Genomic DNA, 10,409 nt, shown 5'->3' with positions numbered 1-10,409 from the left:
CTGGTTCTAAGGGATCCAGGATAGGCAGGGGGCCTTTGTTGCACATCTTGGAGCCAGGGCTTAACTTAGCCTACCTGACGTCTGCCCTTCCGTCCAGGACCGGCCTTGGCTGCCCTCCAGCCGCCGTCAGACCGCACCGGCCACCCGGCAGGCTCCGTTCTTGCCCTTCTGGTCCTCCGGCGGGCAGCCAGCTCGCTCTTTAAAAACATGGACCACATCACACAGCTTCCCCATTGGAGTCCTCCATGATTCACATCCGTCTCCGAGTAATTCCGGACTCCCCCGCAGCCACACAGGCGCTGCCCACCTCTGTCAGGTGTCCCCACCCCCTCGGTCACGCCCACGGGCGTCCAGCCCCAGGCCCAGCAGGGGGCACTCCGGGCCCTCAGCGTTCCATCCACAAACCCCCTGCCCAGGGCGCCGGTTCAGACCTCAGCTCAGGAGCTGCTTCTCCCGGAGACACCCTGTCCCTGACGGCAGCGCCTGCGGCCTGGGGGCCGGCTCTGTTCCTCAGCAGCCCCATCCGTGTCTAATCCTCTCCGTTCTGCGTCGGTTTAACTGATGCTGAGACTCGCGGAGAGCAGGTGGACCGGAGCCGGGCGCGCGGTGGGCACTCTCAGCCCATGTGGCCATTGCTCCTTTGTTGGCTGAGTGTGTGCTCAGGGCCTGGCGCATAGTAGGTGCTCTGGGAAACCGTAGGATTGGGAAACCGGTGTCTTGACGCAGTGCCCCCGGCCCTGTCCCCTGGCGTCACCGGATGTGCCCAGCTTGCTGCCCTTCCCAGGGTGACTGTCATTCCTGAAGTATAAACAGAGAGTGCGCGTCGACTTACTTGGGAGGAGGCCTCATATTTTATTTGGCAGGAGAGGTGGCCTGACCGGCCTAAGTCCCCTCTGATCCTGGCTGGGACGCCGAGCTCAAGGGGAACACGAGGCTCCCACAGCCGATGCACCCACCCAGGGACAGGGATGTGTCCCCACTGATCAGCGCCCACCCAGGGGCAGGGATGTGGACGGGGCTTAATGAGACCCCGAGGAGGGATCTGGGAATACCCCGTCCCCCAGGGCAAGGCCAGGGGAGTTTGGAGACCGCGCTGTGCTCTGGGGACAGGCAGGTCCCCAGGCCGCAAAGGGGGGAGACGGAGCAGGGCCTCCTGGTACTCTGCGGGCCAGCGGCAGGGTGACGCCTTTGTTTGTCCCTCACCCACAGCCACGTTGGGAACAGCCTCCTCCATGAAGGGCAGGCTGACGGGAGGGGGCCCTGTGGTGGCATTGCCCTGCCGCCTGCTGGGGTATAGAGGCACCGGGAGGGCGGCTTCAAGGGCCAGCTGCTGGTGCGGAGGAGCGGCGGGCGGGTTTCCTGGCTGCCAACTGGGGCCAGTATGTCAGAGGGCCCTTCAGAGGGCTTTCGGGACACCGCACCTTCCCAGGGCCGCCACAGCCCTAGGGGACCAGGAGCGGCCCAACAGGAAGGCCAGATCCGCCTTATGGGACGGTCTCCACCCCACCTGCCAGGAAGGGCCCCGAATCCAGAGCCCCCACATAGGGGCCCCGTGCTCTTAACATGCACTATTGCCCGGGGCCAGTGTGGCCGTTGGCGCTCAGGGCGCCCAGGGCAAAGCCATCTGCCGGGACTTTACCAGGTGTCGGTGCTGGGCTGTGACTTTCTGTGCCGCGGCTGCTTTGCCTCACCTGGGACTGGGTTTCAGGTTCTGCTCATTTGCCACCGGTGCTCAGCCCCGCTGGAGGCGCGGAGGCCTTCAGGGTGCCCTTGCCGGCATGGCCCTCCCGTGGGCTGCAGGGGTGTGGGCTCCAGGCCCCAAGCCTGGGAGACGGGCTAGGCACAGCCCTACACCTCCCGCTTAGAACCTAAAGACCAGAGTGGCCCTTGGGTGCAGGGCACCCCGTTTCTGCCTCTCCGCAGTGGTCCCTGGAACAAAGCCGTCTCTTGGCCTCTGGGTTAGTAGCATAACCCTGTCCTTCCTGGGAGCCCTGGGTCCCTGTCCCTTCTCCCCGTCCCCCTGCCCCCTCCCGCCTCCCGGAGCTGCTGGGGCCGGGCTGACCGGGGCAGGGAGGCGGCTCAACGGTCTTGCTTTGAAGCCGGCGCCTGGCACGGACCTGGGGCTTCAGGTTAGGGGGAGGCTGGGCAGGGCCTGAGGCGTGGATGGTGTCAGGGCTCAGGGCGGATTTGGAACCCTGGCCAAGGACGATATGGCTCAGGGACTCCCAACCCCAGGTGCTGGGGACGGCAGTGTGTTCATCTCCTTAAAGCTGCCTTCCTCCGTCTATGCGCGGGCTACAGGAGTCTGTGAGGAGTCGGGGGGTGGGCCCCCACGTCCATGTTGACCCAAGGCCAGCTGCACAGTAGGGCCTCAGGGGGGCGGGGGGGGGGGGGTCTCGGGAGCTGGGACTCGGCCGTAGGCGGGCCCTGTCACCTGCACCCGTCTGCCTTAGCATGTGCCGTTCCCTCCCCTGCAGAGCTCTTCCATCCCTACAACAGACCAGATGTTTGGGGAGGCTCAGCCCTGGCCTGGCACCTTCTCTGTGGAGCCTGAGGCCTCTGGGGTGGCCACCTTCCGATGTGCCTGGTCTCCTGCTGCCGGACCGACTCCAGACCTCACACTTGCTGGGAAAATGTCATTTGTTTTTTCCAGGCGGCTCAGCGAGCTGCCGCTTTTGTTTGTTTGGTTTGGGTGCTTTGTTTTCACGCAGAGGCAGCCAGAGAGCTGGGGCTCATTAGGCCGGATGCCCCGGTCTGTAAACACCTCCTGTAGAAAGTGTCCAGGCTCCCCGTTGGAGGCTCTGCGGAGTGGCCCGTCCGACCCACACACGCCCGGCACCGGTGGCTGGAACACGGGCTCAGCGCTCAGCAAACTCCCTGCCGCTGACCCTGACACTTCACCAGCCAGGCCGCCCGCCCTGGGCGAGCCCCTTCAGCTCCCGGCCTCGGCTTTCTCATCTGTGAAGTGGGCCATCTCAGCCTCGAGAGAGCCGAGCCGGAGGTGTGGAGCCCGGTGAGGCGCTGCCGAGCCACTGGGCTGTGGGGACAGGGCGGGGCGCCTTCTATCACCAGTCACAGGTTTGATTAATGGTTAATGATTGTGAGGTGTTTAAACCCAGGGACCATACAAAAGAACGCCACCGATGCTGCTCGTAGCCAGGTCTTAGCGCCGGGCTCTGTCTGCTTCAAGTTTACGGGCTGGGAGTTCCAGGAGGGCGTGGGGCCCTGACCGCCCGCCCTGAGCCGCGCGGGACCCTGCCTCCCAGGGCGTTTCTGAGCAGACATTCCCAGGCATGTTTTTGTGTTGTGAGCACGGACGGGTGGACCCACAAACGCTCGCAGGCTCCCCCGCCGGTGCCCCCTGCGTGCGTGCGCTGGCTCGAGGAACTCCGCGGACGCGCACGCAGCCTTCCGCCCCTCCCCCGAGCGGCGCGGTCACAAGTGGGTCCTCGTTTGTTTGCTCCGGGTGACGAAGACGCCGTGTGTGTGTGTTTCCGTCCTTCCGTCGAGGGACGTCCGGGTTGTCCCGCTGCGTCCTGGGAGCGTGTGTTGTGTTCGCGTCTCCTCGGCCGCGAGGCGGGGGCTGCTGGGGGGGTCGGCCCAGCCGGACGTGGCCAGGTGGCTGCTGGGGACGCCCCAGCACGGGTCGGGGGCGTCAGCCTTTCCCCTCGAGCAGCTGAGGTCAGAGCTGGAGTGACAGGACTCCGTGTAGCCGGGGCTCCTCCCAGGGCCCAGGTGGGGGGTGGGGGCAGGGGCTGCGTCTGCGGGGGGCGGCGGGGATCCTGACCTCCAGAGACGCACTTCCTTACAGGTCTGCCGACTCTCCTGGCCGTGGGGCCCCCCTGCGACATCCTGTCCCCCCGTGGGAAGAGCACGGGCTGTCCCGTGCCCCCGGAGGGACACGCCTCCCCCCACCTGTCCTGGGCCCAGGGCTCAGGCCGAGCGGCCCCCCCCAGGGGGACACGCCACAAAGATGTTCACCAGGGTCCCCAGGGGTCTCTCAGTGGCCAGCACGCTCTGTTAACCACAAACCCTGGAGACATACCGTGATGACTGTAGTCACTGACGCGATTACGTAACTGAAATATGCCAAGAGAGGGGCGCCCGGGGGGCTCAGGCGGCTAAGCACCCAACTCTCGATTTTGGCTCACAGTTTCAGGAGTTGGAGCCCCGAGTCGGGACTGCCTGCCTGGGACTCTCTCTCTCCCTCTCTGCCCCTCCCCCGCTGGTATGCTCATTCTGTCTCTAAGTAAATGAACTTAAAAAAAAGAGATCTGCTAAGAGAGTAGAACTTAGAGGCTTTCACCTGCACCGAGAGATACATATCAAAGTGATGTGCACACTCGATGGGGACTCCTTTCTCGGGGCGCAGGGACGTGGGGTCAGCATGGCCTGCTTTCACCATCTTTCACTGTCTGCCGGTTACACCTCGATGAGGCTAGGAGCGAAAGCAGCCAGAGCCAGAGGGGCCGGGTCCAGCCGAGGGCTCTGCTCCGGGCGGCGAGAGCACAGAGGCCCCCAGACTGGAGCACGCATGGCCGCTGTGCCAAAGGCGGACGCCTGGGGACACATGATGGCCTCACCCCAGACCACGGTGCAGCCACACCTCCACGGTGGCCCTTTTGAAACCAAACACAGCCTTTCCTTCAGGCTCCCTGTGGACGCTGTGTCAGTCGGCTGTGGGTGCCGATCCCCACGGGCCTTTCTCGACGGCAACCGTGTGCTGGGCCCTCAGAGCCCGGGCGTCCGCGCTCCGGCCCAGCACTCGAGAACCTGGCGGGGGGGGGGGGGGGGTCTTCCCAGGTCCCCTGCCCCTCCCTGTTTTCACACCAGACGGGTGGCTGCCGTGTGGCATCCTTGGCCAGGCAGCATGGGGCATGGGGGGACCTGCACCACCCTCGAGGGGAGAAGGGGAGGAGCTCCGCCGCGTGGCCGACGCTGTGGGAGCACCAGGAGCACCCGGGCAGGGCTGACCCCGGAGCTTCGTCGGGGGGCTGTGCTCTCGAGCGCCTGCCCAGAACCCCCGGGTCAGCACAAAACGGGGAAAGGCTTCTGCCAGGCAGAATGGCATGCGTGCGTCCCCCCTGGTGCGGCGGTGTCCCTGTGTCCCCTGGTGCAGCCGGGTGTCCCTCTCCCTCTTGGTGTGGCCGGCGTCCCCATCCCCGCTGGTGTGGCCGGGCGGATCCTTGGCCCCCAGGACCCCCGCTGGCCTGCTGGACGCCGCGGCGGCGCCTCACGGGCTGGCGGGTCCGGTTTAAACACGGGTGATGAATGGCAGAAGGAAGACGCGCAGGCCGACGGCTGTCCTCCCAACCTGATCATTATTTTGAACTGTGTCTGCTTTTCGGTTTATTTTTAAACCTCGAAAGTGCCAGGAACATGTTGTTTGTCTGCGGTGTGCCTGCTCCCCACGTGGCCGTCCCTCACTTCCCGGGGCTGAGCCGGGAGGGTGGCGTCCCGGCCCCCGGCCTGCCTGCCGGAGCGAAGGACCCTGGACACTGCGTGGCGCTCGGGGGACCGGTCCTTCGGCCTCGCGGGCTTTCCCTGGCGAGAGCAGCTCACCCGCCACGCGCCAGACCTTGAAACACACTCAGTGGGAATCTTTCCACCATGAGTTATGCCCACAGGACGCCTCCCAACCTTAGGGACAGGCAGGAAATAATTGAACCCTTTCCCAGTGACATTTCTTGTGGGATCGTTACCATTAATTTTCATAGTGATTCACACTTTTCTGAAGGCTTTGAGATGAACTGTTTCCTTTAATCCTTTAAACAACCGTACGCAGTAAGTGCTATCATTCCCATTCCATAGTCGGGCACACCAAGGCTCGCGAGGTGCTGACGCGCCGGGAGGGGACCCGCCTCACCCGCGGCCCTGACGACTTGTCCGCGGGCTGAACGGCCCCGGCTCCTTTTCTCCCGCTTCTCCTTGGAGGGTTCTCGGTTCTTGTAGTCTCTTCTTCTTTTTTTTAATTTTTATTTTTTTTTTATTTTTTTAAGGCTTTTTATTTATTTTTGAGAGACAGAGAGAGACAGTGTGAGCAGGGGAGGGTCAGAGAGAGAGGCAGACACAGAATCGGAAGCAGGCTCCAGGCTCTGGGCTAGCTGTCAGCACAGAGCCTGACGCGGGGCTCGAACCCAGGAACCGTGAGATCATGACCTGAGCCGAAGCCGGTCTCTCAACTGCTCGACCGACTGGGCCACCCCGGCGCCCCTTGTCTTTTCTTCTTTAAAAAACTTGTTTCTGCGTCCGGTCCGCTCTCGTCCCGGCGACCTGGTCGGTAAGACCGTCCGAAGTGCACAAGCGCGTGCCGGGAGAGCCCCCGAGCTGGCTCAGCGCCGTTCGGGACGGTGACCCGAGGGACGGTGACCCGAGGGATCGATCGTAGGACACTTGGTTTCGGTGCTTGGAGCCTTTGTTCTTGGCGGGCTCCTCACCCTCGCCCAGGGCCCAGTGGGACCCTCAGGGACACGAGCAGCCGCCAGCCGGTATGCAGTGCACTTGAGCCCACACCTTCCGTGGTCCATCTGCTCTGTTCAAGGTCAGGAAGGGCCCGGGCTCCTGGGGCTGCCGTTTCCCAGGGCTCAGGGGGCGTCTGTGCCCATCCAGCCTCAGGGAAACTGAGCCGGGGAGGGGCTGCGACATTGAGGCCGAAGAGGCAGATGTCCCCAGGCGGGCGGCCAGGGCCTTGGCCTGCAGGTGCCCGCCGGGCGGTGGGTCTGCTGGGAATGGGCAGGCGCTCCGGTGACCGTTAAGGTGTGGGTCTAGAAGAGCCCACAATGCCGACCATCCGTGCAGCTTTCAGTGTTGACATTTTCTAAATTATTTTTTTAATGTTTTATTTATTTTTGAGAGAGGGAGAGACAGCGTGAGCAGGGGAGGGTCAGAGAGAGAGGGAGACACAGAATCCAAAGCAGGCTCCAGGCTCCGAGCTGTCAGCACAGAGCCCGACGCTGGGCTTGAACCCACGAACTATGAGATCATGACCTGAGCCGAAGTCGGACGCTCAACCGACTGAGACCCCCAGGCCGCTCTGGGGTCGGGAGCCCACGGCGCCCGAGGCCTGGGCCTGCTCAGCGGAAGGAAGTATGGGGTCCCCGGCCGGGCTGGGACCCCACACTCCACAGCTTCTGGCATCTTCAGGACACAGCTTCCGGGGTGTTCTGTGGCTTTGTTCACCGCAGTCTGTACTGTTGCTTGAAACTGCGTCTCTTTAAATCCACTCCCTTATTTTCATATACTTTTGTATCTAAAAAGGTTTGAGTTGCAGCTGCCTCAGTTAGAACATCTTCAGGCTTGTAGCAAATAGCAGGTGAATACAGAGCCGGGCTTGGCCTGGGTGTGGCTCCCCCCGCGCCCCGCCTCCAGGGGCTCCTGGCCCGCCCCCCGCCGCCCACCCTTGGACCCAGGTCAGCTCTGGAGAGACCAGGCTCTCCTCCCTTGTCACAGGCAGGAGGCCCGAAAGATCCTTCAGAGAGAGCACCGCTGGCCCCAAGACCAGCGGGGGTCAGTGCCGCCACCATCCCCCAGCACGGTCTGCTGTCTGCCCACGTTTCGGGGACTGTAGGGGACGGCGCTCTGGAGGCAGAGGGACCTTCAGGGGCTGATTCCGGGGCTTCCAGGAGCCAGCGAGTGGGACGGAGAGGCTGCTGCTGGGACGCTGGGAGGTGACCCCGGCCGTGGGCCCTTGGCGTTGCTGTGCTGCCTGGATACCCGTCCCCGGGGACAGGCTGCATCCGCGGGGTCTGTGCTGGGATGCTGGCCTCGGCTGGCCACAGGGGCAGGGGCAGTGGGGAGGTGGGGGGAGCTGCAGGAGGGGCTGGGAGGAGGGGGCAGGGGTGGGGAGCCTGGGAGGGGTGGGGCAGGGGCTGGGAGTTGGGGGCTGCAGGGGCCCAGGGGGGCAGGCCAGGGGCTGCTTTGGACGTGCCCCAGATGGGGAACCGGAAGGTGGTTGTCCTTGAGCAGAGCTGGGGGGATCCGCCCAGTCTCCCTCTGTCTCCCTCCGCGCCTGCCCCGTAGAGCCGTCTCTCTCCTCCAGTCCTAGTACCCAGCACCCAGCACCCAGTACCATCCAGAGACAGAGGGGCCTCAGCCCTGTCCTCAGGGCAGAGGAAGGGAGGGAAGCCCCGCCCACCTCAGATTCAGGCCTTTCTTGCTCAGAGCTTTGACCTTGAATGAGGCCTGTGTCCTGCTGTTGGGAAAGGTGTGGCGGGGGAGGGGCAGATCCTTCCTCTCTTATCTAGCCTCTGGGCCTCCAGCCTCTCCCCCATCTTCACGGGCCCCTCCTGTGTCTCTTGTCCTGTAGTCCAGCAAGGACAGTCCCTGGGTCAGGGCCCGCCCTCCGCCCTCCTCCAGCGTGGCCTCCCCTTCATTTGGCCACGTCTGCAGAGACCCTCTTTCCGAAGATGGCCATGTCCACAGGTCCCGGGCTTAGAATGTGGACATTTCTTTTGGGAGGGGGATGCCATTCGACCCCCTCACCAGGAGAGGGTGGCCACCGCGGGCAGCAGCCAGGAGCTCGCGGCAGAGATGAGACAGATGGGCCCCGCTGGTCAGGGCGGTGGCGAGGAGGGATGGCATTCTGGAAACAGGTGACGTCACAGGTGCAGACACCCGTGTCCCCAGCAGTCCTCGGTGTGGCCCGGGGCTGCCTTATTTATGTACAAAGCCCCTGAGGCTTCTGGAGAGGCAAGGGGGCCACACAGGTGCCCGGGGCTGAGCACCCTGCTTCCCCTGCCCGAGCGTGTGCGCCCCAAGCTTCCGCAGCCCCCACACCCGCTGGGCACAGGCTGCCCGTGGCCCTTGGCTTCCTGCCCCGAGACGTGAGCCCCTCCCGGCCCACGTTCCATGTCCTGCTGAAGCCGTTGGCCCCAAGGCCTGGGCGCGCTGGGTGTGCCCACATCGGGTGGCATAGCTCTGCCCCCAAGGCCCCGATTCTCCTGCCATGGGGCCCTCTGTGACCCCAGGCCCAGAGGAGAGAACCTGCCGGCAGGGCAGCTATAACCTCAGCCAATGCCTTTACCTGGGGACCAAAACAGCCTTCACAAAGAGCGTCTCAGAAAAGAAAAGGGGGGGAAGTGCTGTCTCCCCGGGGCTCTGGCTCCTGAGAACAGCTCCCTGGTGCCCCTCTGCAGGGAGGCTGCTCCCTGCACGGGCGTGTGCACACACACACACACATGCACGCGCGCACACACTCGCATCCTGAGGCCCCTTCCTGCCCTGGAAGCGCTGACGGGTGGGCGGCAGTGCCCTCCCAGAGGCTGGAGACTCTAACGGGGGAAACGGCAGCTGATTCGGTTCCGATGCCTGGGTCACTCCTGGTTTGCTGAGGGCGTGTGTGTGTGTGTGTGTGTGTGTGTGTGTGTGTGTGTGCATGCGTATGTGCACCGGTCTGTGTGTGCCCGTGGGTACCTATGTGTGCCCGTGTGGACATGCCCGTGTGTGGGGGTGGGTCTAGGGAAGGGGTGAGCACTCAGGGTGGAGAGGGGAGCATCGTGGTCTCAGCACCGGGCACTCAGTGCACTGCAAGTGCCCAAGGGCCTGGCTGGCCTGCACCGCGAGGCGCTGACACTTGGCAGGTCAGCGGCTGCCCACTGACAGGTCAAGTCAGGAAGAGGGGGTGGTGACCAAGGAGGGAGGAAGGCCTGGGAGGAGGGGTCAGGGTGAACCTCACTGCCGCAGGGAGGCCATGTCCCGGGACCTCCAGAAGGGGCTACTGCCAAGCCGGAGGCCAGGAGGGACCCGTAGGTGGCTCTGCCACAGGGGACGGGCTGGCTGCACTGGGTCCCCCAACTGCTGGGGGTCCACGCTCTCAGGGGGCTGCTGCTCCCCTTCCCCCGACATCATCCCGCTGCCTCTGGATCTGAGCCGCTGTCCCTGTTTCGGGTCTGGAGCCTCCGCCCAGCCGGCTGTCACCTGTTTGGCGCCCTCTGAGGTGCGTGCCTTCTTCTTAGTCTTTTCGAGCCTGAGCCTCTGGGAGGACGAGGCTCTGATGTGCTACTTTCTCCTCTTGCTTTAAGGCTTTTGCAAAATTCTCCCTTTTTGTCTTCAAGAGGAGCCTTTGAGCCGCTCCGTTTTCACTGTGTGGCATGGAAAATGTCAAACGCACACGGAGGCAGAGGACGCGGGAACGGAGGCCCCCGGCGCCCCGCGGCCGCTGACGCCACCCCCGCACTCCACCAAACCGCAGGCGTCCCCAGAAGGGGGTCGGGGAGCGGCCCCCAAGGGTTCCCTCCATGTCTGCACAGGGCTCCCAGGACAGGGCCCCTCCGCCATCCACCCCTGCACTGAGGAGCAAAGGGCAGTGGGGAGGGTTCTGGACGTCACACCCCAGAGACCCCTCACGACCTCGAGGAGGAGGTCCCGGGGCGGGGGCGGGGGCGGTCAAGGCCATCGTCCAGGAAGATGCC

This window comes from Suricata suricatta, chromosome 11 (genome assembly GCF_006229205.1).
Source record: "Suricata suricatta isolate VVHF042 chromosome 11, meerkat_22Aug2017_6uvM2_HiC, whole genome shotgun sequence".
NCBI classification, from domain to species: domain Eukaryota; kingdom Metazoa; phylum Chordata; class Mammalia; order Carnivora; family Herpestidae; genus Suricata; species Suricata suricatta.
This window is presented reverse-complemented; position numbering follows the sequence as displayed.